This window comes from Polyodon spathula, chromosome 14 (assembly GCF_017654505.1).
Source record: "Polyodon spathula isolate WHYD16114869_AA chromosome 14, ASM1765450v1, whole genome shotgun sequence".
Taxonomy (NCBI): Eukaryota; Metazoa; Chordata; class Actinopteri; order Acipenseriformes; family Polyodontidae; genus Polyodon; species Polyodon spathula.
In genome coordinates this window covers 18,860,693-18,885,090 of record NC_054547.1, presented here as the reverse complement: position 1 = coordinate 18,885,090, position 24,398 = coordinate 18,860,693, and the positions used below count along the sequence as shown (strand labels likewise).

Sequence of the window (24,398 nt, the reverse complement as noted above, 5' to 3'; positions counted from 1 at the left end):
TCTCCCCAGCGCATCAGCATGACAATCGTTTGGATTGAGCTAAGTAGGGTACATCTCTGGGGTCTTCAAATGGGCACCTTCCATCCTCTGTGTTTTGTCGTCTAGCCCACCACACCAGTGATTCTGGCGTCCCAGCATCACCCCCCTCCATCCCCCACTCAGCTCAGCTCAGCCCAGCTTACTTACCTGTACATCAGCGTTGCTTTCTTTCTATTGTGCTTAAGATCCCCATCCAGAATCTTTGTCTCAACCACAGCCAGTTCCTGCTCCTTTCTGCTGCTTCAGATAAATTCTTCACTGTACGATGCAACTCTTGGCCACTGAACCTGACTTCTCTGAGAAACCGGGTTGTAGAATGTGCCACAAATCCTCGACAACCCACCTCCACTGGGTAAACTCGGACTCTCCATCCTCGCTGTTCTGCTTCAGCAGCTAGTTGAGCATACCAAAGTTGCTTACTCTCATACGCCTCATCCACAGCATCTTCCCATGGCACTGTTAACTCTACCAGATGAACAAGGCGTGCTGATCCAGACCACAAGCCAATGTCTGGTCGAAGGTTAGTGGTGACAATCTCAGTTGAAAAAATAAGCCGTTGACCAATATCTGCCAGCATATTCCAGTCTCTAGCAGCTTACAGTTGTCCTGGGCGAGGCTTGATTTTAACACCTTTTCTTGGTGGTTGCTCTCCTGGATGGAGGAATATTGTCTTTTGTGTGTAATGCTTTGATGGAACTGGTGGCAACTTATTGGTCAGGTTACGCTCGTCTTCCAATGCTAAGGCCAAACATTGCAGCACCTGGTCATGGTGCCAAGTAAACCGTCCACACTCTCCCATCTCATCCATTCCTCCATTGAACTGGGGTTGCATTGTGCCATGTAGTAGGAGCTGAACTGAAACCAAACCTCCTTTTCCATGCTGAACTTGTCCCATAATATCTTCGATTCGAAGGGCAGCCTTAGCATCTTCCACAGCTTTCTTTGCCACTCATTTTCTTCCAGTTTTAAACACAGGTGCTGCCACCCTTACACATTTGTCACATGAATCTACTAAGGTCATTTCCAGTTGGACTTTGGCGCACTTAAACTCCTTGGTTAGAGCAGAGATTATTAGCTGCAGTATTCCTTTACCATAAGGTCGCACTCTGCTGAGGCAGCGTGGAACTCCCAACCATTTACTGACATATGAACTGATTAAAGCTTCCAGCTTCTCAATTGTTGTCAAGGAAACCTCGTACACAGTCAGTGGCCAAAGCAGTCTTGGCAGTAGACCAAACTGAAAGCACCAGAGTTTCAGTTTGCCTGGTAAAGTGATGCAGTGTGTACTATTCAACCCTTCCACTGCTTGTTGTCTAACTTCTCCCACACGAACTGTGTCCTTTAGATCCCTGTCGTACCATCTCCCTAGTCTTTTCACTGGCTTCTCGGACACTGTTTGTATTACTTCACCATTAATGTAGAACCTCTTATATACTACTTTATCTTTAATTATAGAGATGCTCCTTGATTTAGTGGGCTTGAATTGCATTTGTGCCCATTCAGTGTTATTGGTTAATTTGCCAAATAACCGATTAGTGCAAGCTACTGTTGTAGTCATTGTTGTCATGTCATCCATGTATGCTCGAATTGGTGGTAGTCACATTCCAGAAGCCAAGCGCTCTCCTCTCGCTACCCATTTTGATAATAATTATTTCCATTACCATGGTAAAAGCCAGTGGAGAAATGGTGCATCCTGCCATTATCCCAACTTCTAGGCATTGCCATGCAGTGCTGAATTCTGAAGTTGAAAAACTAAATTGCAAATCTCCAAAGTAGGCTTTCACTAAATTTGGTATTGTCATTGTGTGACAATGACACACACCTCCCCCCACGTACAAAGTATGGAGGCCGCAATCGGCCCCCAAGCCGCCTTTGGTTGAGGGGGCCCCAAATCTCCAAGGTAGTATGGTGACGGCGGCCCGGCTCCCTCTGGTGGAGAAGGCGGCGACGGCGGCCCGGCTCCCTCTGGTGGAGAAGGCGGCAGCGGACCCTCGGGAGGCCTAAAAAACAAAAAGGAGACCCCTCTCTGGCTCTCAGGAAGGCGGCTCACCCCTCTTTATTGGAGTGACCGGGGCATCTCCCATGTCTACCGCCAGGTAATTAACCACCATGAGGGCAACCTCTGGGAAGGACGCCAGGTGGTGTTGTTCCTCCCACTGTTCCCACCTCTCCCCATATTGACGCCACAGCGTGTTGATAACTATGGGGAGATCGTGGACGAGGTCTGCCTCAGGGTGCATCAACCAGTTTCAGATCTCCTGGGACGGTGGTGAAGGTGGTGGTGCTGGAGGTAGTGGGGTGGCCCCTGATGCCCGGGGTGAACACTGCACCTCTTCCTGGGCCTGGTTGTAGGGGCATCTTGCCCAGTTGTGGCAGTCCTCCTCACACCGGCCACACCAGTTTGCCAGTGGCACGTCTGGGCAGGACCGTTAACGATGGTCATTCTTCCCGCACCAGGGGAAGAGGCTGGCCGGGTCCTCCAGCGGTGGCTGCAGCAGCATACATTTCTTCAGCTGCTGCTGCTTTTCCTGCCTTCTCCTGCTGTCTGCTCTTCTTTCCCATAATCCAGAAATAAATGTGGCAGGCTGGCGAGTGGACAGAGGCCCAGAGACAGACTGCAGTTCAAAAATATATACTTTTATTATAAATTAACGCAAAATAAACGTGCACAAGGGCAAAACAAAGATGTTTAAACACAAATACCTAAACAAAGAAAACAAAACTTACAAAAATAAGGTTTCCAGGCTGGGCAATGCCTTCACTGGATTTATCAAAATTAAAAAATCACACACCAAAAAACCACCAACCTGCTTCCTCAGCTCCCTCCTCCCTACTGGGAGGCTGAGGCCTCATTTTATGCCAGGTGGCTAAATGATAATTGATTAATTACATTAGTTGATTGCTCCCACCTGGGGCAATCAACCGGGGAGGGAGGAGAATTTAACTCCATCCCTGCCAGTATTTCCAAGGGCAGAGTCCTGCTCTGCCACACATTGGTATGCTGAAAAAAATCAAATGCTGCCCAAAGAAGTTCATGTGGCACTGAACCATATGCATTAGCCAAATCCAGGAATGTCACATGGAGCTCCCTCCTCTCCTTTTTTGCTGATTAAATTTGTTGCCAGATTACGCTGATGTGTTCTAAGCATCCTGGGAAACGTGGAATGCCTGCTTTTTGTACACTTTCATCAGTTTCCACAGGATTCGTAGAATTCCAGAAGCACTCTTGTACACTTTATATGGAACTCCATTAGGCCCTGGAGATGATGATGCCCTTGCTTTTTTCATAGCTTGCTCTACTTCTTTCCACTGAGGTGCACAGTCCTCCATTTGGTATTCAGGTGGATTGATAGGTGGGATATCTGAAGGAACTGACATAGGCTCCTGCCTTTTTGAATCTGTCTGTGTTTCATCCAAATATCTATCCAGCTCAAACTTGATGATTTTAGTGTGCCATTTTTCTCACTGTTAATAAGGGGAACAATAGATCAACCCATGTGGGATTAAAGCCAACACGATTTATATCCACCACTGTTTAGAACATTTAAATAGATCCCAGTAGCTGCATGTGTAAAATAATGTAATAAAGGTCAGATTTACAGCTAAGCTTTGCTTCAAGAGATGTTTTGCACTGTGTAAGTTTGTAATAGTAAAGTAAAAGCCGGTTTATAAACTGCTTAGTTATTGTTTAACCCCTTTTTTCACTCAGAGCCAGCTGTACATGCATCTGACTAACTATTCTGTGAATAAACACAATGAGAACTTTGAGCGAGACGAAACAGCAGACAAAGACAGCAAACGCTCCATCAGCTGGTTCACACAATTTCTATGAACCAACAATTATGATGTGTCCAAATTCTGGGGGGATGTCTCTGTGAGTATGCCTCAAAGATGACAGGAAGTTGGTGTATTGGAAGTACTTGAAATGCAGGATCAGACACAGAATCAGAGCAGAGACTTGCGTAACACTTTTCAATGAATTTTTTTTTTTTGTAGTTTATTTTTTAATTCAATGTTTATTGCTTTGAAACAGGAGCTAGTGGTGAAGATGCTGACTGTAGCAGAGCCGCATGTTCTTCATGCATATCGTATGTGTCGACCTGGACAGCCTCCTGGAAGCGACAGTGTCTGTTTTGAGATCCTAGGTTTCAACATAATATTAGACCGGAAATTGAAACCTTGGCTGCTTGAGGTAAAGTTTTTTTTAAGTAAAAACAGGATAACATACTGTACTGATTATTTCACGTGCTGTACTACTTAGTTTTCTAGCTGCCTAACATTTCAGTGTCATTGCCTCATAAGTATGATAATTCATACAGAGTATTGCTCCCATGGCTTTTCACTATAAATAACTCCTTCCTCTCAGTTTCTAGCATCATTTAGAATCTTGGGAGGAATATAAACGGCAACAGAAGTGAATGCCGAGAACATAGGTCAGAAGTAGCAAGTACACCAGAACTACAGTTAAATCCAACTCCATTTCCTGGAAGTCTAGTTTGCTCAGGATGACAGATCCAGGAAGTTTTTTTTTTTGTTTTGTTTTGTTTTTTGTTTTTTTTTAACTTAACAGCTCCTGTTGCAGCCATTGAAAGTCCCCAGGTATCTTAGCCTGGATTCGGCTGACCCACAAAGAGGCTGCAGCACTGTGTGCAGAGTATTTCAGAGTTACATACTCTTCATTTGGGTTTTTGAAAAGATCCTGGTTAGGTAGAATGTTTATGTACATTTAATTGGATCATTGCATAATTCCTCACACATTCCTCATAGTCCTCAGATTATTCTGCCTGTTTCATTACTAGAATACAAAGGATATTTGACCTTGACTATGCCATGCAATAGTCAAGGATAAGCATTTCTGAGTCCTTTTTTATTTAGAACAGGGGTATTTGAGCCCAAGACAGCCCAAGATAGGTGGCTAGGGCTTTAAATACAAAGGAGTGGATGGGATTGGAAGTTTGTTTTTTTTTTTTTTGTGCAGTTCCTGCTCTCATCTTCCATATCACATCAGTTAAAATCAAAGGAATGAAATGTTACCATCAACCCTTTGGATAGATATTACAGTGAGGTAGAGGATGTTAGTTTCATACAGTACATGTTGGCAGCTAGCAGAGATTAGTGTCCCTCTAAACACATTCGAAAGATTTATTTAAAAACAAATTGCATACCAAATTTCAATATTGCCTGAAATTAAAATTAAAAAATTGAGTTTGACAGCCCTGATATAGAACAAGAAACAAAGCTAAAACTATTCAATTATATTGAATTCTGAAGGATTTTTTTTTTTTTTTTTTATGGACTCACTTTTTTGTTTTTATAACCATTCTCTAGGGTTAAACAGTGCTTTGAAAAATGGGAATAAACTAATAAACCCTGTCTAAAACAGCAGAAAAAGCTGCAAACAGGATTTTATTAATGGTTTAATAAAAAGTCTTCAACAAACAGTATTTTGTTAAGGGTGGGAATAGTCCTCACCAAATGTATTTAAAAAGACAACACTTCTTTCATACCATACATTTTAACATTGTTTCAATTCCTGTGAGTTCTTTGTGTTAGTTTAGTTGAGAATGACCCACAGCTGTTTGTATCTATTGGAGCTTTCACATTAGAAACGACTCCTTAATTGCATAGTCCTCTGGGCCTGTGTTGAAATGATTGGCACCTAATGAGAAGGGCTCAGACATGCTTAGGGACTGGTAAAACAGTCTGTGCAGAGATTGCTTCCAGCCATGCTCTGAGACCACAATTGTTTCAAGATTAATTTGTTTATTATTTCCTAACAGAAACACAAAGCAAACTATAAGCAAGTGGAAATGAGTCAAACCAGTAATTGTCTAAGTTGGGTGTGCAGTCTTTTTTTTTTTTTTTTTTTTTTTTTTCTATACTGTAGACTGTACTTTCAATATTACTCACTGGGGAAGCACATAACTAAACTAAACTAAGGATAGGAACATATTATCCAATTGTTATGGAACTTGGTTAGGACTTTCTTTAGCGCAAGTTATTAATAGGTCTGGAGTCTGGGTTTTTATGGACGAACCTGTCAATCCGTCCCACTTATATGTACATACAGTGTAAGTCATGGTTATCTACTTTTTCACTTTTTATTTACAGTATATACTTGTTTTTAATGCATTTGTTTAAGAAATTGTACATATTTTATATGCTTCTTTGCATTGTGCTACACATTGTGCTTGTGTCTGCTGGTAAGTATTAAAAGGACATACATATGTGAAAAACAGCGTCTGTTTAGCAACTGAAATGCTGCAGTTCTGTATTTTGCCTCAAGATGGCAGGACCTCCCTGGTTATCGTTTGGTTCATTCTTTCAGTGTGAAATATTAGCTTTCAACAGAGCTCTGTTTTACACAGGAACGAGGGCATTTCAAGAACAACTTGAAAACCGTAGTTGTGTTTTACACACATTTAAAAGGGCTTCATTCCAATAAATCAGGCAGATAACAGCATTTAATGTAACACAACTGTCAAAAACTATGTACATGGAAAGTTTATACAAAACACGGATTCATTTCAGTGGCAGATCTAAAGATGGTCACAGAAACGTTGTCTTTTTGGACTGAGCATACATTTATAGTTTAAAAACCCATATTTTGTGCAGGTATGGATTTGAAGTGGTACAGAACTGGAATCATCCTGCAACAAAAAAAAAAAATGTTGTACTGTTGTAGACTCACCAATATGGGGAGGCAATTAAAAAAGAGAACAGAATGCTAGCATTTATAGTAAAAGGTGTAAATGAACTATGTGATATGATAAGGTTGTATGGATAATGTGTTCAGTTTGGGTCTCAATATTACAGAGAGGAGCAGAGAACAGCTACTAGACTGTTGTGTGTCCAAACCCTTTGGGTGCTGCTGAATAATTCTTCAAGAGCTTTCTGGATACGGTCCTGTTAGCTCTCAGGGTCCAGATATCGTATGCTTTCTCAGTATACTGGAACGAGTTCGAGGGTTTTCTTATGTCGGGTTAACCTGTCAACTGACTCACTAAATGGCTGATTTCAACCCCCAGGATCGAAACCCGACGGCAGCCTTCACAGGATATTGAAAGAGAAGAGTATTGAATTCTCGCGTGGGAATTCGCCACAATGAATGTAACAAGACAAAAAAAAAAAAAAAAAAAAAAAAAAAAAAAATATTGATGACTGAAATTGGAACTTGTAGCTCTGTTGCACTCAGTCATGTGTTTTTGCCTGTAATTTTCTCAATGCTGATGACATGGTGTCATTTAAAAAAAAATGTAAATAAATAATTAACTAAACTGCATTGTAAATGCACTGCACTTCACACGAATTACCCTTATAAAAGTTGACCATAGTAGCAAAGTGTCATTTTGCATGGTAAAGAATAGGAAGGTATAGTAAGGCATATTAATAAATATGAGAAGCCAATGTAAACTATGGTAAATGCATCGTATAACCATGGGAAAAGCATAATAAAACTGAACTGCAAACATACCATGGTAATCTGTTACATTTCTATTCATTTGTTTATTAGAATATAAACTGTATTTGCAGCTGATAGGACTTCACATAGCAGAACTTATGACATACAAGATTGTACAGCATTAAGTTAATCCATCTCTTTATCCATTAACTAATCCATTGATGTATGACTGTAGTCCCCAAATTGAATTTTCTTGCCCTACCATCAAAGAGGTTAATAAACATAACTGCTATAGTATTTCCTTGCCTCTCCCCTCCCCCTTCATTTCCTTCCCTGAAATATATTATTTAATTTATAAACATGCTGGTTGTACTACTATGTTAAGAGAAATAATTGAGATTGTTAGGGCGCTGCGAAATACTTTAAAATAAATTGAAACCAAATGGTTAATACATTTGGCGGTCAGGATTGTATAAAAGGTGTCCTACTGCCTGCCAGGAACAAGCGGTTATTGAAAATATTGCAAGGTCATGCAGGTTTCCTTTAAACAACATATCTGTAATTAGAAACACAGTGACAGTAGGACCCTTGATAATCTTATAAAATGGTAATCAAAGTATTATCCAGGTATTTGCGTATTGTTGTTTTAGAACTGAGGATTTAGATATAATTTAAAACTAAACTTTCATCTTAAGTATTATTAAATACTTCTTGTAGGCAAACCCTTTAAGCCCCTGCCAGCGGCACGTAAGGAAATCACTACAGAGTTTTAAAGGCTTCTGGGGTTCATTAGTCTCAAAACTGGCTTCTCTTCCACAATGAGAAAATGTTTGGTATGCTGCCAGTTTAATTCCTTTCAGGTTGACAAATTGACAGTGCAACAAATCACAATGAAAAATGAGACAGACACTTAGGTATAACCAGGATTACACAGAGCAACAATATTAGTTACAGTCTAATGCACTTTTTGTTAATTATGTTTGAAGGGTCCTATTCCTTTTATAAACATTAATTCAGATTTCTTTTGTTATTCATTATATTTAACAAAAATAATTATTCTAGTTGTCAGTTGTCATACATGAGTATGTATGGGCATTCCTCAATCTTGGATCAATCAAATTGCCCATGTGTATGCTGGCTTTCTAAAAGTGCTGGTGAAATGTAACATACAGTAGTTATTGCAAATCTTCTGATAGCTGCTGCCACTTTTTTTTTTCATGAAATGTCGAAGGTTAGACATCATAAAGGAGAAGGGTCTAAGGAATAAGATGGCATTTTTCATTTTTAATGGAGCTACCATGTATATCAAATCCTATGTAGATCCAATTGTGCAATTTTGGCCGTAAGTTAATTTTTCATACTTTTGAATTGGAGTGTTTTAATATGAGCGCCATCTTTACAACAACTTCAGTCTTCAGTCTGTTCTTTAGCATCACATGACATGTAGGATTCGATGGACATTGGCTATGTCTACAACGACTTTTGGCACCCAGATTGGAACGTTCTCTTTCTAGATTTGTGATGTTGTCATACCGTCATTGCACTATAGTGTTCTGGATTTTGGAAATCTGCGTTCTAAACATGGAATGCCTGGAGTGGGTAGGCCAGTTTGGTACGAGTAACATCGTTCCATGGGTCAAAACGCATCAAATTCAAGGAATTTTCATCCAACTGAGACAAACTAAGGAATGCTTAAGGAATTCTTATCGTGCAACTTCAGAACAAACATCGCAAGGGCCAATGAAACTCGTATTAAAGGACTCATTGTTGGGTTGTGTAGTATACAATATATTGCGAAATTAGAAGCCATTCAAATTAGAAATGAAAAGGGCATCACAAAATGAATATTACACATATAAAAGGGGGTATTTGGCAGTCTGGCAGTTATTTTTGGTCCTGTTAAGTTAGTGGGGTTCAGCATAATGGGAGCCACAACAGTCTTAAAGCAGGTCAACATGCACCTTAACCTGTACAGAAAGAGATTATCTTTGTTCCGTAAACATAAACGCAATCCACATTTCAATATACTTATCCTGGTTCTTAAATAGCAATAAGTATAATTAAACATATGCATCCTTAAAGTCATAATGATAATAATGCTAAATTCTGGTAAATGAAGCAGATGAGGGAGTATGCCTTGTACAGAAAAGTTTCAATAGAAATTATGGTCATATACAGTGGCTTGCAAAAGTATTTAGACCCCTGACCAATTCTCTCATATTACTGAATTACAAATGGAACATTGAAATTTCATTCTGTTCGATATTTTATTTTAAAAAACTTAAACTCAAAATCAATTATTGTAAGGTGACACTGGTTTTAGGTTGGGAAATATTTTTAAGAAAAATAAAAAAAACTGAAATATATTGCTTGCATAAGTATTCAGCCCCCACACATTAATATTTGGTAGAGCCACCTTTCGCTGCAATAACAGCTTTAAGTCTTTTGGGGTAAGTATGTACTAGCTTTGCACACAGTGTCGGACTGATTTTGGGCCATTCTTCTTGACAGATTTGCTCCAGGTTGTTCAGGTTGGTTGGACTACGCTTGTGGACCGCAATTTTCAAATAGTGCCACAGATTCTCAAGATCAAGACTTTGACTGGGCCACTGTAGGACATTCACTTTTAATGTTCTTGAGCCACTCCAATGTTGCTTTGGCCTTGAGCTTGGGATCATTGTCCAAGCTTCAGTTTTTTTAGCGGACTGAAGCAGATTCTCTTGCAGTATTTTCCTGTATTTTGCTCCATCCATTCTTCCTTCAATTGTAACAAGATGCCCAGTCCCTGCTGATGAGAAGCATCCCCACAGCATGATGCTACCACCACCATACTTCACTCTAGGGATGGTGTATCTTGAGGCATGGGCAGTGTTAGGTTTGCGCCACACATAGCTCTTTGAGTTTTGGCCAAAAAGCTCTATCTTGGTCTCAACTGACCACAAAACCTTTTCCCACATCACAGCTGGGTCAGATGCATTCTGGCAAACTCCAGAAGTGCTTTCAGATGGTACTTTTTGAGTAATGGCTTCTTTCTTGCCACCCTCCCATACAGGCCAGTGTTATGCAGAGCTCTTGATATGGTTGACTGGTGCACCATTACTCCACTCCCAGCCACTGAACTCTGTAGCTCCTTCAAAGTGATTGTTGGCCTCTCTGTGGCTTCTCTCACAAGTCTCCTTCTTTGAGCGCTGAGTTTTGAGGGACGGTCTTTTCTTAGCAGTGCCTGGGTGTTGTGATGCAGCTGCCACTTCCTGATTATTGATCCAACTGTGCTCACTGGGATATCCAAACACCTGGATATTATTTTGTACCCTTTCCCTAATCTATGCATTTGTATTTCTTTATCTCTAACTTCTGTAGAATGCTCTTTGGTCTTCATTTTCCTTCAGATTCACAGCCTTACCAATGATCCTTCAACAATGGGGTTTTTATCTAGAAAATGTGACAGGAACTTTAATGGTTCACAGGTGGAGGCCAATGCTAAGGTAATTGTGTCCTCGTTAGGGCAATTTCTTTCATCTGTGCAAACTGGGAGCTTCCACAGCACAGGGGTTGAATACTTAAGCAAGCAAGATATTTCAGTTTTTTATTTTTATTAAAAATATTTCCCAACATAAAACCAATGTCAACCTACAATTATTGATTCTGAGTTTCAGTGTTTAAAAATAAAATTTCAAACAGAACGACATTTCAATGTACCATTTGTAATTCGGTAATATGAGAAAATTGGTTAGGGGTCTGAATACTTTTGCAAGCCCCTGTATATATGGTAAATTAATATATCTTTGTTAATGGCTGACCTTCATGTAAACACTTTATGGTACTTTGCAGCCTAATAAAGGTCAGCTAAGTTTTGTCCCTGTTCTGTACCAAATGCTTCATGTTTGACAGTTCCTTGTCAATCAGGAACAAAAAAAGATGAATTTGTCAATTTTGCTTTTATCTATTACCAGCCCAGTGGCATGCCTGTTCCTGACAAATGTTAGTTTCCATTCCACTCTAGCTAATGACAGATTGCACTCAGTCGATCTTTCCCTGGGCCTGTGATATAGATACAAATTGGAACTCTTGTCATTTTCTGTGCACGCTCATGCTGCTCACACGACCACTGTGTTACAAAGCCTGTGTGTTTCATACATCACTGATCATTTATGGCCATAATAGGTGACAAGGGATATTATCAGTGCTCTCTGTTGAAACAGGGCAGAGGTTTCTGTTCCAGTCACAGATGAAATTGCTGTGCTGTAATTGGTAGGAAGGTGGCAGCATCAGACTGCAGGATTCTCTGGAGCTTTTAACAGTTAATTTGGAGATCTGTTCACAGGGTCGACAATGAAGTGGCACCTTCTCATTATGGGTTAGGACTTGCAGGTGCCTGTAGGGTTATACGGAAACACAAAGCAGCCTTTCTAAGGTTAATTCAGTTTCTCCTGGAGTAGAGCAACTCAGTGCAAGGTTCAGCCCATCCCTAAATTCACATTAGATTCTTCTGTATCTATCAGTTTAATATTTAAACTTGAATGTTGGCACCAGGGTTCGATTTGATGGGGGTGGGGTGGGGAAGTTTTGTTTATCCCTGGGACTGCTCTTTCAGTTGTCGGCCCCGGGGTGGATAAATTTATCCCGCCTGATAAAAGATTTTGAATTTACCATGATTTATTGGGAACTTTTAAACATATTTTAAATTGTAAATGTTTGCTGCATCATTTTTATGCAAACTGACTTCAAAAGATCCTCAGTCTAAGCACTTCATACTGTGAGATGAGCAGCATATTGTATTAACATGGTAAAAAAAAGCGTAAGGTGTGGAGTTTGTTTCACTGGAGCCAGATCTTGAGGTACAGCTGTATAAAGTGGATCAGGCTCTGAGTCCACTCATCCGTCACTGTAGCAAGTCAAAGTAACAAATGAAAATAAACTACGTTGACATCATTCATGGGTTGTATTTCAAAGAAAAAAAGAAATTAAGACAGGACACTAGTAGCTTTTTTTAAACTGCCCCAGAGCCAAAGACTGGAACTTTTACCTGGCAAGTTATCCACCAAGTCACCTGCTGAGCAGAGTGGAAAAAAGGCCAAGATTAACAACAGTTAACTTCTGCAGATTAAGATGTTAAATAGTTATGTTGTACACTCACCCCTCGTTATATTGCCCCTCGCTATACTGCGGATTCATATATATCCCGGTCCTGGAGTTGGCTCCCCATTTTTATTGTCTAATTGCGCATGCCTTAGCTGAAATATACATAGGCACCTAGAATTTCTGTTTGTTTTATTTTGTACTGCTCATCACAAACAACAATATAGAAAACAATTAAAAACAAAGCATTAATATCATACTGTTATCATATATGCACGTATTGCACAATAAAACAAAGCAAATTAAATATCTACTTGCTGAAGCAGTTTTTATTTTAGCCAACGAGGTGTTCATGTGTGGCAGCAATGCACTAGCAAAAGCCACAAGGCAGTGACGTCAGCTCCCTAGCAACAAGCCACCTATGTTGGGAATGGATTCTTTCAATGCAGCGGTTTTGTGGATTTGAAAAAGGAGAGGAAGACTCATGAAATTAATTGGAGACTGAAGTTGATAAGAAGCAATTACCCTCTGCTGTACAAATTAAAATGGCGTGCTGCTTTTTATACAAAAAATGAGCAGGTTGCATAGAGGATTTATAGTGTACTGATGCCCCCGATAAAACGAGGGAGTGGTTGTACAGTATTTGTTAGCCTATTTGTTTTTCTGTAGGTCTCTCGCTATATCACGGCCCTCTATATATAGAAGTGTGATGAGTCAAAGGGTTTTCGGTCTGTGATTCAGCCTCCCGACAGTAGATGGCATCAAACCAACTCGGGACTTCCCTTACCAAGATCTCGTGACCATGGCAAAAGTCATCTTTTGAGGGGCGGCACCTTGGTGAGGGGCGGAAGTACGAGTATGTAAATTCCAGCCACTGGAGTCAAGTGAAGGAGAAGGACACGTGTCGGTTGGGGATTGGTGTTCCACTGACTACAGAGGCGGGACATTACATACTAAAGGGAACGTACTACTGTGTTCGGGGTTGGTCCGAAAGTAAAGTAGGAGGAGTAACGGGTAGAGGGAGAGTCTGGTTTTGTGCAGCGGGAATTTTTGAAACACTAACATTTCTTTTGTCTTTTTTTTGTTTATGTATGGTCACCACGAAGACAAATTAAAGACGAGTCATCACAGTTTGTTTTGGATTCCACCCCTGCACTCCTTTCCTCACACCATTTTGTTTTTCGTTTGTTATTTAATCCTTTTGTTGTGTATAGAAAATAAAAATAAATTATTTTATTTCTGTACACATAAATTACTGTCTGGACATTCCATTTAATACACTCTCGCCTCACAAGAAGATTTATATTGGACACCTGCGATATATCGAGTGGGCGGTGTTTTATGTTCCATTTACTGTTACACTCTGTAGTTATCAACAAGGTTATATACAACAATACAAATACTTGTCATGAGTGTGTTTTAACATTATTTTAGTTGCTGTAAACATAGGTAGTTTTTGTAATTACCTGTTGATACCGTATCCATAAAAATAATAATAACTGCATTTATCCAGCATGATGGCAGATCTGACAAATGTGTGATTTGTAAATATTTTTTAGTGTGTTAAATAAGTATCTTAGTGATTCTCTTAACTGTTTAAATTGTGTACTACAGATGTGTCAAGGCTTGCCATGATATTTTGTTGTTTGTCTATTTTATCCCCCCCAATGGAAATTTGACAAATCGCACCCTGGATGGGACAGATGAGCCCCCTGCACCCCCAGGATCAGTGTTGACACTTTAATGACAATATATTAATATACCACACATTGGTATGCTTTTTTTTTTTTTTAAACAGAATATGAAATGTGTTCTTTATTGTGGTAGATAACAGATGAAAGTATTCATTTTCATGATGTCGCTCAAAACTACAGCTCAGAAGTACCTCTTACTGGGAGTGGTGTTTTCGGAAAGTCACACTTCCAGTCAGTAATAGGTGTTGCCCCTTGTTGTTAAGGCAGGCTGAACCAGCTAGGTGTTACAAAAAATGGCTTGATTGGGGAGAGGCTGGGAGATCAACGCTTGCAATGGCAGTGCGTTGATTTGTTTAGCATTGTACTGCTGGAGCAAACAAAATGATAAGCTGCAGTAATGGTGCAGATACCAATTAAAATCTACTAGACGTCAATAACTTTCAGCTGTCCCTGCCTTCTTTTGGTCCGAATAAACAAATCGATCTGTCGTGCGTGACTGAAACCCAGAGAATCTACCTGCATTTGTTTACAATTATCACATGCCAAATCATATGTGCTAATCTGTTTTTGTTCAATAGAAACATTTGGTAATACACAACTATAAACACGTTATTCATTTTGAGATACAGTTATAAACTATGATTTGAAATAGTAAAAGTGAATGGAAATACATGTGTTTTTTTTTTGTTTTTTTTTGCAACATAGTATACAAGCATGTTATTTTATATTATTACATATATTGTATAACCACTTATAATGGAGCCCTAAACCTTACTGAGATTCTTGATGCATTAGACGTAGGTGAGAGGTAGATGTTTGTTCCTGTGGTACAAACATGCTATATAAAGTGCTTATTTGTATTACAGTACTACAATACCAGTCTTTCATATTAAGATAATTATAGTATACAGCACATATTTCTATTTTTATTTTATTCTAAATTAATTGTGCTCCAAGTTTTGGCACGGACCAGAAAATCGATTATGATGTGAAGAAGGGAGTTCTCCTCGATGCCCTGAGGCTGCTAAACATCAGGTACTTCTCAATGCCTCCTGGTCTCATTATGGTTTGGGCTTCTCATTATCAAAAGCATTCATTCAGCAAACATATTGTATAGTGTTGCCCAGTTGTGTGGATTGATAAGACAGATAAGAAAGTTTGTTTTTTTTAAAACTATAAACCCCTTTTGTAGTTGTATATTATCATTTACTGTACATGAGAGGAATATTTAAAAGTGTTTACTTCAGACATTTCACATCAGAAATGTGATGTCCTGTTCAACCCCTTCATTGTCTTACTTCCTGTTATTAACCAACCATCTGTTTCCTTTAAATGAAGGATATACTTGTTTATTGTGATTTTTATTGATCATTTTATGTACGGATTGTGAATACAGTATATGCACAACACTGTTACATGTCCGTCCTATTAACCATAAATAAATAAATAAAACATATATGTCTTTTTTTCTATGCACATTTTACTGTGTCAAATACATCTGAATTGTATTTTGTATCCACCCTCCCCTAATCCCCCTCCCCTTCCAGACTGTTTAATTTACATTTAACATTCACTACATATATTCCATTAACTAATTGTTAATCATGAGGAGAAATGGGCCACATATTTCCTCAAATTGTTCCATATATGAACCTCTAATAAGAAGCATTTTTGGCAAGGGCTTTGTCCCACTATATATATGTGGGAGGGTCTTCATACTTTGCAGACAGAGAGACTCTGTGACCCCACTGCTGAGGTGAAATGACACAGGAAGTACAAGCATAACATAAAGCTTAGGCTTGCAAACTGAGAGTCTGGGATGATACCAGATACAGATTTTTAAATTGAAATTGCGTGTGTGTTATAAGTTTAAACTTCACATGTGGGACCTGTTGTGATTGCTGCAACTTTTCATCAGTTGGAATCGCTTACAAACTGTAAACTGTTTGTGTTCTTGCTGTCTGTTTTAGAGCCAGTGATTAAAAAAGAAATATAGCCCAGCAGAAAGCTGAGGCACAGAAGAGGCTTTATGGATGTGGATCCATGAAGAGGCTGTCGCTGTGTTCCTCAGAGAGGGAGAAACAGCGCCACACACTGGAGCGAAGAAGAGAGGAACTGGTACGAGTTTCCTGAAGTATACAATAAGGCAGGCATAACTGAACCTTTTAGGGTGGCGTATAAAGTAGCTTTAGTTTGGCATTCCAGGGGCCTGTTACATAAACTGTAATGTCATCCTATGTTTTCTGCTTTGTGTACAGCCAGGAAGAGAGCCAATTGTAGGTATTTTATTCTTCAGTTCATTACAAAGGGATAATTCCCATGGACTTTTTTGTGCTCAACAAAACTGTAGCATATGTTCTTCAGTAAAATAGATGCTCATTACTGTGTTCAGTTCTTCTCGGATGCTGCTGGTACACAGGCATTCCTCCAAGACTTACACATGGAGAGCAGGCATGCAGAGCTACAGATACCAAAAATGGTAAAAATGTTTTGTGTCAAACCATTCCTGAATAGAAATCTCTTTGATCAATTTAGAATGTGTGATTGATTTCCATTACATGAGAGTAGATGTTGAACTTCATGCTGATTTGAACTCGGCTCTCGCCAAGATAAGCACCAACTTGCTTTGCAGTAAACTAGTGTGATCCATCTGCATCTCCATCCATTTGCATTGTTTTCCATCTGATGATATAGATATCCTTCTGTCTGGTGTTGATTGCTGAAGTGTAATGCTGGCTCCAGGGATCAGCTCATTTTGCCTCCCCAGCGCATCAGCACACACAACGGCTATAATGCTGTCTCCAGGGATCAACCCAGTGCGGTCTTCCCAGCGTATCAGCATGACAACCGTCTGGATTGAGCTAAGTAGGGTACATCTCTGGGGTCTTCAAGCGGGCATCTTCCATCCTCGGTGTTTTGTTGACTAGCCCACGACACCTCAAGAGAGCTCAACAGTGATTCTGGCATCCCATTATCACCCCCCTCCATCCCACACTCAGCTCAGCCCAGTCTACTTACCTGTACATCAGCATTGCTTTCTTTCTATTGTGCTTGAGATACCTATACAGAATCTTTCCGTCTCAACCACAGCCAGTTGCTGCTCCTTTCTGATGCTTCAAATAAGTTCTTCACTGTGTGATGCAACTCTTGGCCACTGAACCCGACGTCTCTGAGAAAGCGTGTTGTAGAGTGTGCCACAAATCCTTGACAACCTATCTCCACTGGGTAAACTCAAACTCTCCATCCTCGCTGTTCTGCTTCTAGTTGAGCATACCGAAGTTTCTTCCTCTCATACTCCTCATCCACAGCATCTTCCCATGGCACTGTTAACTCTACTAGATGAACAAGGCGTGATGATCCAGACCACAAGACAATGTCTGGTCGAAGGTTAGTGGTGGCAATCTCAGTTGGAAAAATAAGCCGTTGACCAATATCTGCCAGCATCTTCCAGTCTCTAGAAGCTTCCAATTGTCCTGAGCGAGGCTTGATTTTAACATCTTTTCTTGGTGGTTGCTCTCCTGGATGGAGGAATATTGTCTTTTGTGTGTAATGCTTTGATGGAACTGGTGGCAACTTATTGGTCAGGTTACGCTTGTCTTCAAATGCTAAGGCCAAACATCGCACCACTTGGTCACTGCGCCAAGTAAACAGTCCTTGGCTAAGACCCACCTTACATTCTGTCAAAATGTTCCTTACTGTTGCAGGTAATGAACACAAAGGACATGAGGGATCCTCACCCACCCAAAGGTTTATGTTCTGTGGTGATGAGAGAACATCATATGCTGATCTGATGAGGAAACTAATCCCGCTCTGTTCCATTGTCCATTGCCATTGCCAGCCGATCTTGCCTTATTCCACACTCTCCCATCTCATCCATTCTCCCTGCTTGGCCTGGGAAATGGCATTTACACACCTTAAAAAAGAAAAACACCTGATAATGTCATACAACTAACAAACAAAATACCAGTTTGAGTGTTTAAATTAAATTGCTGGGTTGTTTTGTATTACCTGGGTGTTTTGTCTTTGTGGATTTCCCTCATCCTTAGGCTGAGTAGCTGTGAAAAAATGTAATGGAAGAGTGATGTGTAAGCTGTCAACATTTTGTTCCTGTAGTTAACATGGGCATCTCTACCCAATCAATTAGCTGGTCAGATTTCTGTCAGATCCCAAACAGCTGAAACATCGGTTTAAGCCACTTTGGGTGATAACACAGTTTTTTGTGGTCTGTTCCTCACATATATTGTTTCTCTTTACACAAAAGTGATTTCCAATCAACTTTGTAAATAAACATGTACAGTGGAGCTGTGCCAGTAAAAGCTGCTGCACTCTGTGCCTAGTCACTGGCATGTCTAATAAAGATTTTAGTTGAGGGAACAGATCCATTTTGTATACTTTACAGTTGAAAAAACAGACCCCCCACTTCCATACCATGTTGAAAGCATCCCTTGACATTTGGATAAGTTTTCTATTTGAACTGGCCAGTTGAATACATGTCATTAATACATTGCTGACGCAGTTGCTATGCTGCGTGCAGTAGATGAGATGCTTATTCTTAACATTGATTGTAATCAAATAATCTTTTAATGGTTTAGTTAATGCAGTCTTCTTAACATTAATACGTAAAAAGCCCATGGTCAAAGAACAGCATTACTATTGATCCAGACTCCATCATGTCCCGAGACCCTCAATGAGGTTATTCCTGGTACTGGGGGATGATCTGCTTGGAAACAAGCAATTGATTGCAAACAGACACCAAATATGTAGCCTTCAAGCATGTACACTAACTCCATATGAATACAATAATCCCTACACTGAAAAGCTGGTACTTTTATATACTGAATAATACAGAAGTGGCTCACTCCACTCACATACTCAACAATAAATCCCTATTAGAGATCCCTGTGCGCTCTTTCATCGGGATTCAAATACATTTTTGGAAGCGTATCAGATGGTTATTAGAGTGGGGCAAATCAATTTTGACCTTGACAAGGTTTTATGTCTGGGTTAGTAGCAGTGACACAAGAGGAAACATCATTGATTCATAACATTTCTGCTAAGTAAAATCTGGCACCTGTGGGTTATTTAGTAGTTTCAGGTTTTTTGTTGCTGAGAAAAATAAGCATATGAATTCTAAATTTAAGTCTTTTTTCCTTCAAAAGAGGCATCTACCCTCCAGATGACAAGCAGCTCCTGGAAAAGTATGAAAGTCTCCTTTCTACTGCTTTTCAGACCTTCCTTGCCGGGAGAGCGGCTTCACTACAAAAGGAAATGAATAACCCACTGAAACGAATGAAGGCAGGTATCCAGATGACGACTCAATGAAAAACACATTGCTTCTGCTGGTATGGAAAAGGGTATTTTATTTTTGTAATCCAGGTCTGGCAACCAAATAATAAACTCCGGTTATATGCAGCTGTAACAGGACGAACAGCCCTGCACAGTGTTTATTGTAGAACGGGGTCTTCCCTTCCGCCCCTGTGTTATTTTGTATTTGTTTATTATTTTGTATGACGGCGCAGCCGTGCATTTTTGTGTTATTGTTTTAAAAATATATTTGTTTATAAATGATGGCGAACCGCCGTGCGTTTTGTTTTGCAGTGTGGATGGGAAGCCCCATCCACCTTATTAAAACCCGTACAGAAGGTGGCCATCTCCCGAATTAATTAAGTGATTAATCTTTTGCTAATTGGGAGATGGTCACCTGTATAAATACCTGCAGCTCTCTTGATGTTGGGGAGGGTGTTCAGAAGTGGAGAACGGGAGAGCGAGAGGTGAGAGAGATTTAAAAAGAATAAGGATCTGTGAAGGCTACTGCCCAGCTGGACCTTAGCATTTATTTTGTGTTCGTGATTTATTCTGTTTAATTGTTTTTTTTGTTAATTAATAAAACGGCGCATGCGCCACTGCACCGTACCTCTGTTCTGGTTGTGCTTCCTTCTGGTCTGGGTCACCGCAACGCCGTCTCTGTGACAGCAGCGATGAGTAAAACACGAAGGACAGTAACAGGGGTTAGCAGCCCAAAACAATAAACTTGGGTATCTGTCCCACAACATACAAGCAGGGTCACCAGTCCTGGGTGTGCGCTGTAGTGCTTGTCATGGGTAATACAGTTTATAGAGTGACAATGGTGAAGTGCTGTCCTGGGTTTAGTGCTGGCCATTAGCGACAGCTCTGGAACGTGTAAGCCATCTTTAAAACACAAATAAAATTATAGACAAGCCGAGCAAACAAACACTCACGATATTTTTACAGGTTACTGCACGTGTCCTTCCGGGTTATATCTCGTAACCAAAATGAAGGAAAAGATTAACGATTCTCCAGCCCCTATATGCTATCATGCATGACCCCTTGGTAAATGATTGCAGCTGCTTTTATTGCTTGCAGCTGCTACCTCGTTTACCTTCCAGGTCAATACGTTCCTGCAACGGAGTCTCGTCTTCTTCCAGGCTGACCAACTTCCCAACCCAGGAAATGAGCTGTCAGGCCAGCCCGTCCAAAGACTTTCTCTTTCACTACTTAGTACCCTCACAGGTCGGGAGGGAGATTTCCAACCAGTCACACTGCCGTCACACTGCTTAGAAAAGTCAGTTCTGTAAACTCAGCCACACATTTGTCATCACTATCCTTGTGCATACATTTTAAGACCCACGATTTACTGAATGCTGAGTATATAGTTTTATAACGTACCATGAAGAAAATATAGCATTACAGTGTGCATGTGTGTGGTTGTTTTGTTAAAAACAAAACATTGGGTTGTATGCAATAGCCAGCATATGCATGGATTTCAATAGGGTTTTTTTTTTTTATATGCTGTTGGACTGCTTAATGTACATTTTGCAGGGGTTTCTTCACAATGCCTTCATATAGGTGTCCTGCAACAAGATGGCTTTTACAATTGATGTCATGAAAGTATGATTCAACCATTCACAAGACATTCCCAGTAAATCCACTAATACTAGAGAGAGCTCAGCATACATAAAATAAAAATGTCAGTATTGAAACAGACAATTGCAAAAATTAAGGGTAAAATATAAATGTCCTTTAAGTTAACATAATGAGAAGAAAAATAGAAAGTAGTTGAAAAAATGCTACTGAATAATTTCCAATGTGTACTGAAACACGTCTTGTCATATTCACAATCACAGGAAGGAGATATTTCAGACTTCTGGAACAGTGCTTAATTGATGATGAAAAAATCATGGGAAAGTCAACCAGGCAAAAAGGGCTTAAGGTGTGTTGTTTGTTTGTCCATTCCACTTGTAGCCTGTCTAAAAATTATCTTCTAAAAGCTAAGGGATGTCTCTGTGAAATAATTAAATTTTTATATCCAACAAACGTTCAACTGGAAAACAAAAAAAAAAATTAACTCCAACAATAATGCTGTCTAGGCAGTTCTCAAACATATTAAACCTCTTAAAAGATAAGTACTTCCTCCATCGCGATTGCTTTACTCAGACTCATTTGCACTTGTCACTTTCAACTCTGTAATGTTTGAGCGGATTTCACTAACCTTGCTGGACTGAGTGTAAAGCTGTTATACTCACTTCCATGGGTGTATTATGAAGAGTGGAAATTGATACACTGAAGTGATTTAAACACAGTGGATTAGTGTTTTGTCAACACATCTTTTCGTGTCTGAAGGAGGGACTTGAAATACTTAAAACTATTTTTAAACCTATTATTTGAAGAAAATAGAGCTTTGTTTCACATTTCAGAAATGTGAGTCCACAATTGCTGTAGAATGATCATTTATTGATTTAAAGGAAACATTCCCATACAGATACACAATATGACAACTTTTGGCCCATGGCCTTGTCCATTGGAGCTCGTTAGCCGCCTCTATGCCATCAAAATATGTGATATCTAAAAAAAAAAAGATTTAAACTAACTAACGAATGCCGGATGAGCAAGAGAAGTGGCCTCGGTCCACCTTCCCCCCCCAAACAAGGCTGCTATGATGTGGAGGCAGGGGAGGAGGGGGCCAAACATAAAAAAAACACAAGAGAGAGACAAACAATGCTGAAGATTACGTTATTGATTAATGGGTGGATTCTCCTATTCAGAAATGAGTTTCCAAGTAGTGCATTAATGTTTTTTTGGACCAGTGAAGTGCAAGTATAATGAATAACAAAGTTATATTCTGTATTGCCATCAATGTGTTCCTGTTTGGAGGATTTATGGGTTCAATAAACAGGCGAATGTGGTGCAGTATTATCTGGGTTGAATGAATACCTCATCAGCGCTGTGATCATGAAATCAAAATATTGCTTCACAATCCTCTTGTTCATTCCATAACATATCATTCTGCCACCATTACTGATATATTGTGTCTTTAATTCCATTGTTTCAGCCATTGTCTATAATTCCTGAAAGCAGCCAGACGCCAAAGAAACAAAGAGTCAACAGCAACAACACCAGCTGGAACAGCTGCAGCACCTCGGCATCAGAAGAGGAAGATGAAAAGGAAGATATCTTGGAAACGAAAGAGAAGGTTTCATACGACCTGGAAGAAAACAAGTACAAGTCCCTTGAGCGTTCAAGTAAGACCAGAAGCTGCATTTCAAGTTACTATGTCCTTCCATCCGAATTTAATTTCAAATTCCTTCTTCAGATTGCAATATGAAATATTTAAACCAATTTATTTTGTATTCATGCAGTCCCACTTGGGTGGGTGGATTGAGTTATTATTCTTTCTATGGAAGACCTGATTTAATTGACCTCTTCAGTTGTGTAAACTGATATCTATTGCCAGGTGGAAACAGACCGAAGGAAAGCTCAAATTCTTGACTGGGGTAGGTTAGAGGCCATGCAATGCAAACCATTGTATTGAAAACAATTGACATAGACTGTGACAGGGTGGTGGCGAAACACAGACTCAGCCAGAAAAATGCAGTACAAGTTCTAATGTGCACTTTAATAAACAACAATAACACAAAAGTACAAACAAAAAGGCACAAGGGCAAAGAATAAAGTTTTAAACAAACATACAAAAAACAGTTCAGGCTGGGCAGAGCCTTCAGAGACAGAGTCAACAAACACCAATACATATACATGGGCAGAGCTCATGCTCTGCCACATAGACATATTTCCTAATTCTTTCACTGGGGTCAGCCCTCCCAAACTCACTATGTCTGACAGTAGGTCTTACAGTTCTTTCTCAACAGAATATACACTGCTTTATTGGAATGGCAGCTGACAGCCGAAAACTAAGAGACATCAGAAGGCATTTTCTCTGGTTGTTTGGCTATATAATCAGAAATCAGGATTGCATGGTGAATCATAGGTGATTGAACTTCTCAGGCTAGTTCTGTATGGGGTGGAAAAGATCCTAACAAGCTATAATTGTGCAGCCTAACTGGTCACTATTAGGGCTTTTATGGATGTGTCTGGGATTTATACGATAGTTAACATCTGGTTTTATCATTTTTTTCTTATGATATATTGGAAAAGGTGTTTGAGCATATGAAAGGAGACAGGAGATTGCCCCTCTTTGTGACAAGACTTGGTGTAGACAGGGTGAGCATATTGCTGGATTACAATCCTATCAAGTCACTGGGGTACAGGCTGTAACTCCAAATTTGCTATCAGAAAATGCCATCCATTATTTTCCAGAAACATGGTAAAATACTGGATGGGGGAAAACAGAAGCAAAAGGTTTTTTTTTTTTTTTTATAGCACTTCACTGGGGTTGCCACTGCAAATTAAAGTGACATGTGCGCTACTGTAATGCTCTTAACAGGTATGCTTTCAGGTGTCTATTTCGTACCACTTCAGCTTGACACTGTCTTTTCTTCTTGCAGGCAGGATCAATTCTAAATCTCCAATCAAGCCAACCAAAGCTGGCCCCTCAGCATCTCTGTCACTGTCTACCCCAGTCAGACGCTCTATATCATGTCCCCGCTCTGTACCCTCTGTAACTGCACAGTCGCCAACTAATGAGCAGAGGGCTGTGTCGTCAAAACCCTCCACTCCCGTGCTTCGAACCAGCTCTGTCACCCGCTCCCACTCTTTGAATCGCAGCAGCTCAGTCAACCGAGTGCCCCACAGCACCAGCCTGGGCATCATTCACTCTGCAGTGGCAAGTTTGAAAACAATCTTCTTTATTAAGTGCAATAGAATGCAGATTTTGTTCTGTATTGCATTCATATTTTTGCCAGACATCCTTGCTGCACAATTATATTTAT

At 39.9% G+C, this 24,398-nt stretch overlaps 1 pseudogene; it reads left to right on the top strand.

The window, feature by feature from the left end:
* Positions 1–24,398, top strand: part of LOC121327136 — a 131,591-nt pseudogene that overhangs the window by 76,243 nt on the left and 30,950 nt on the right.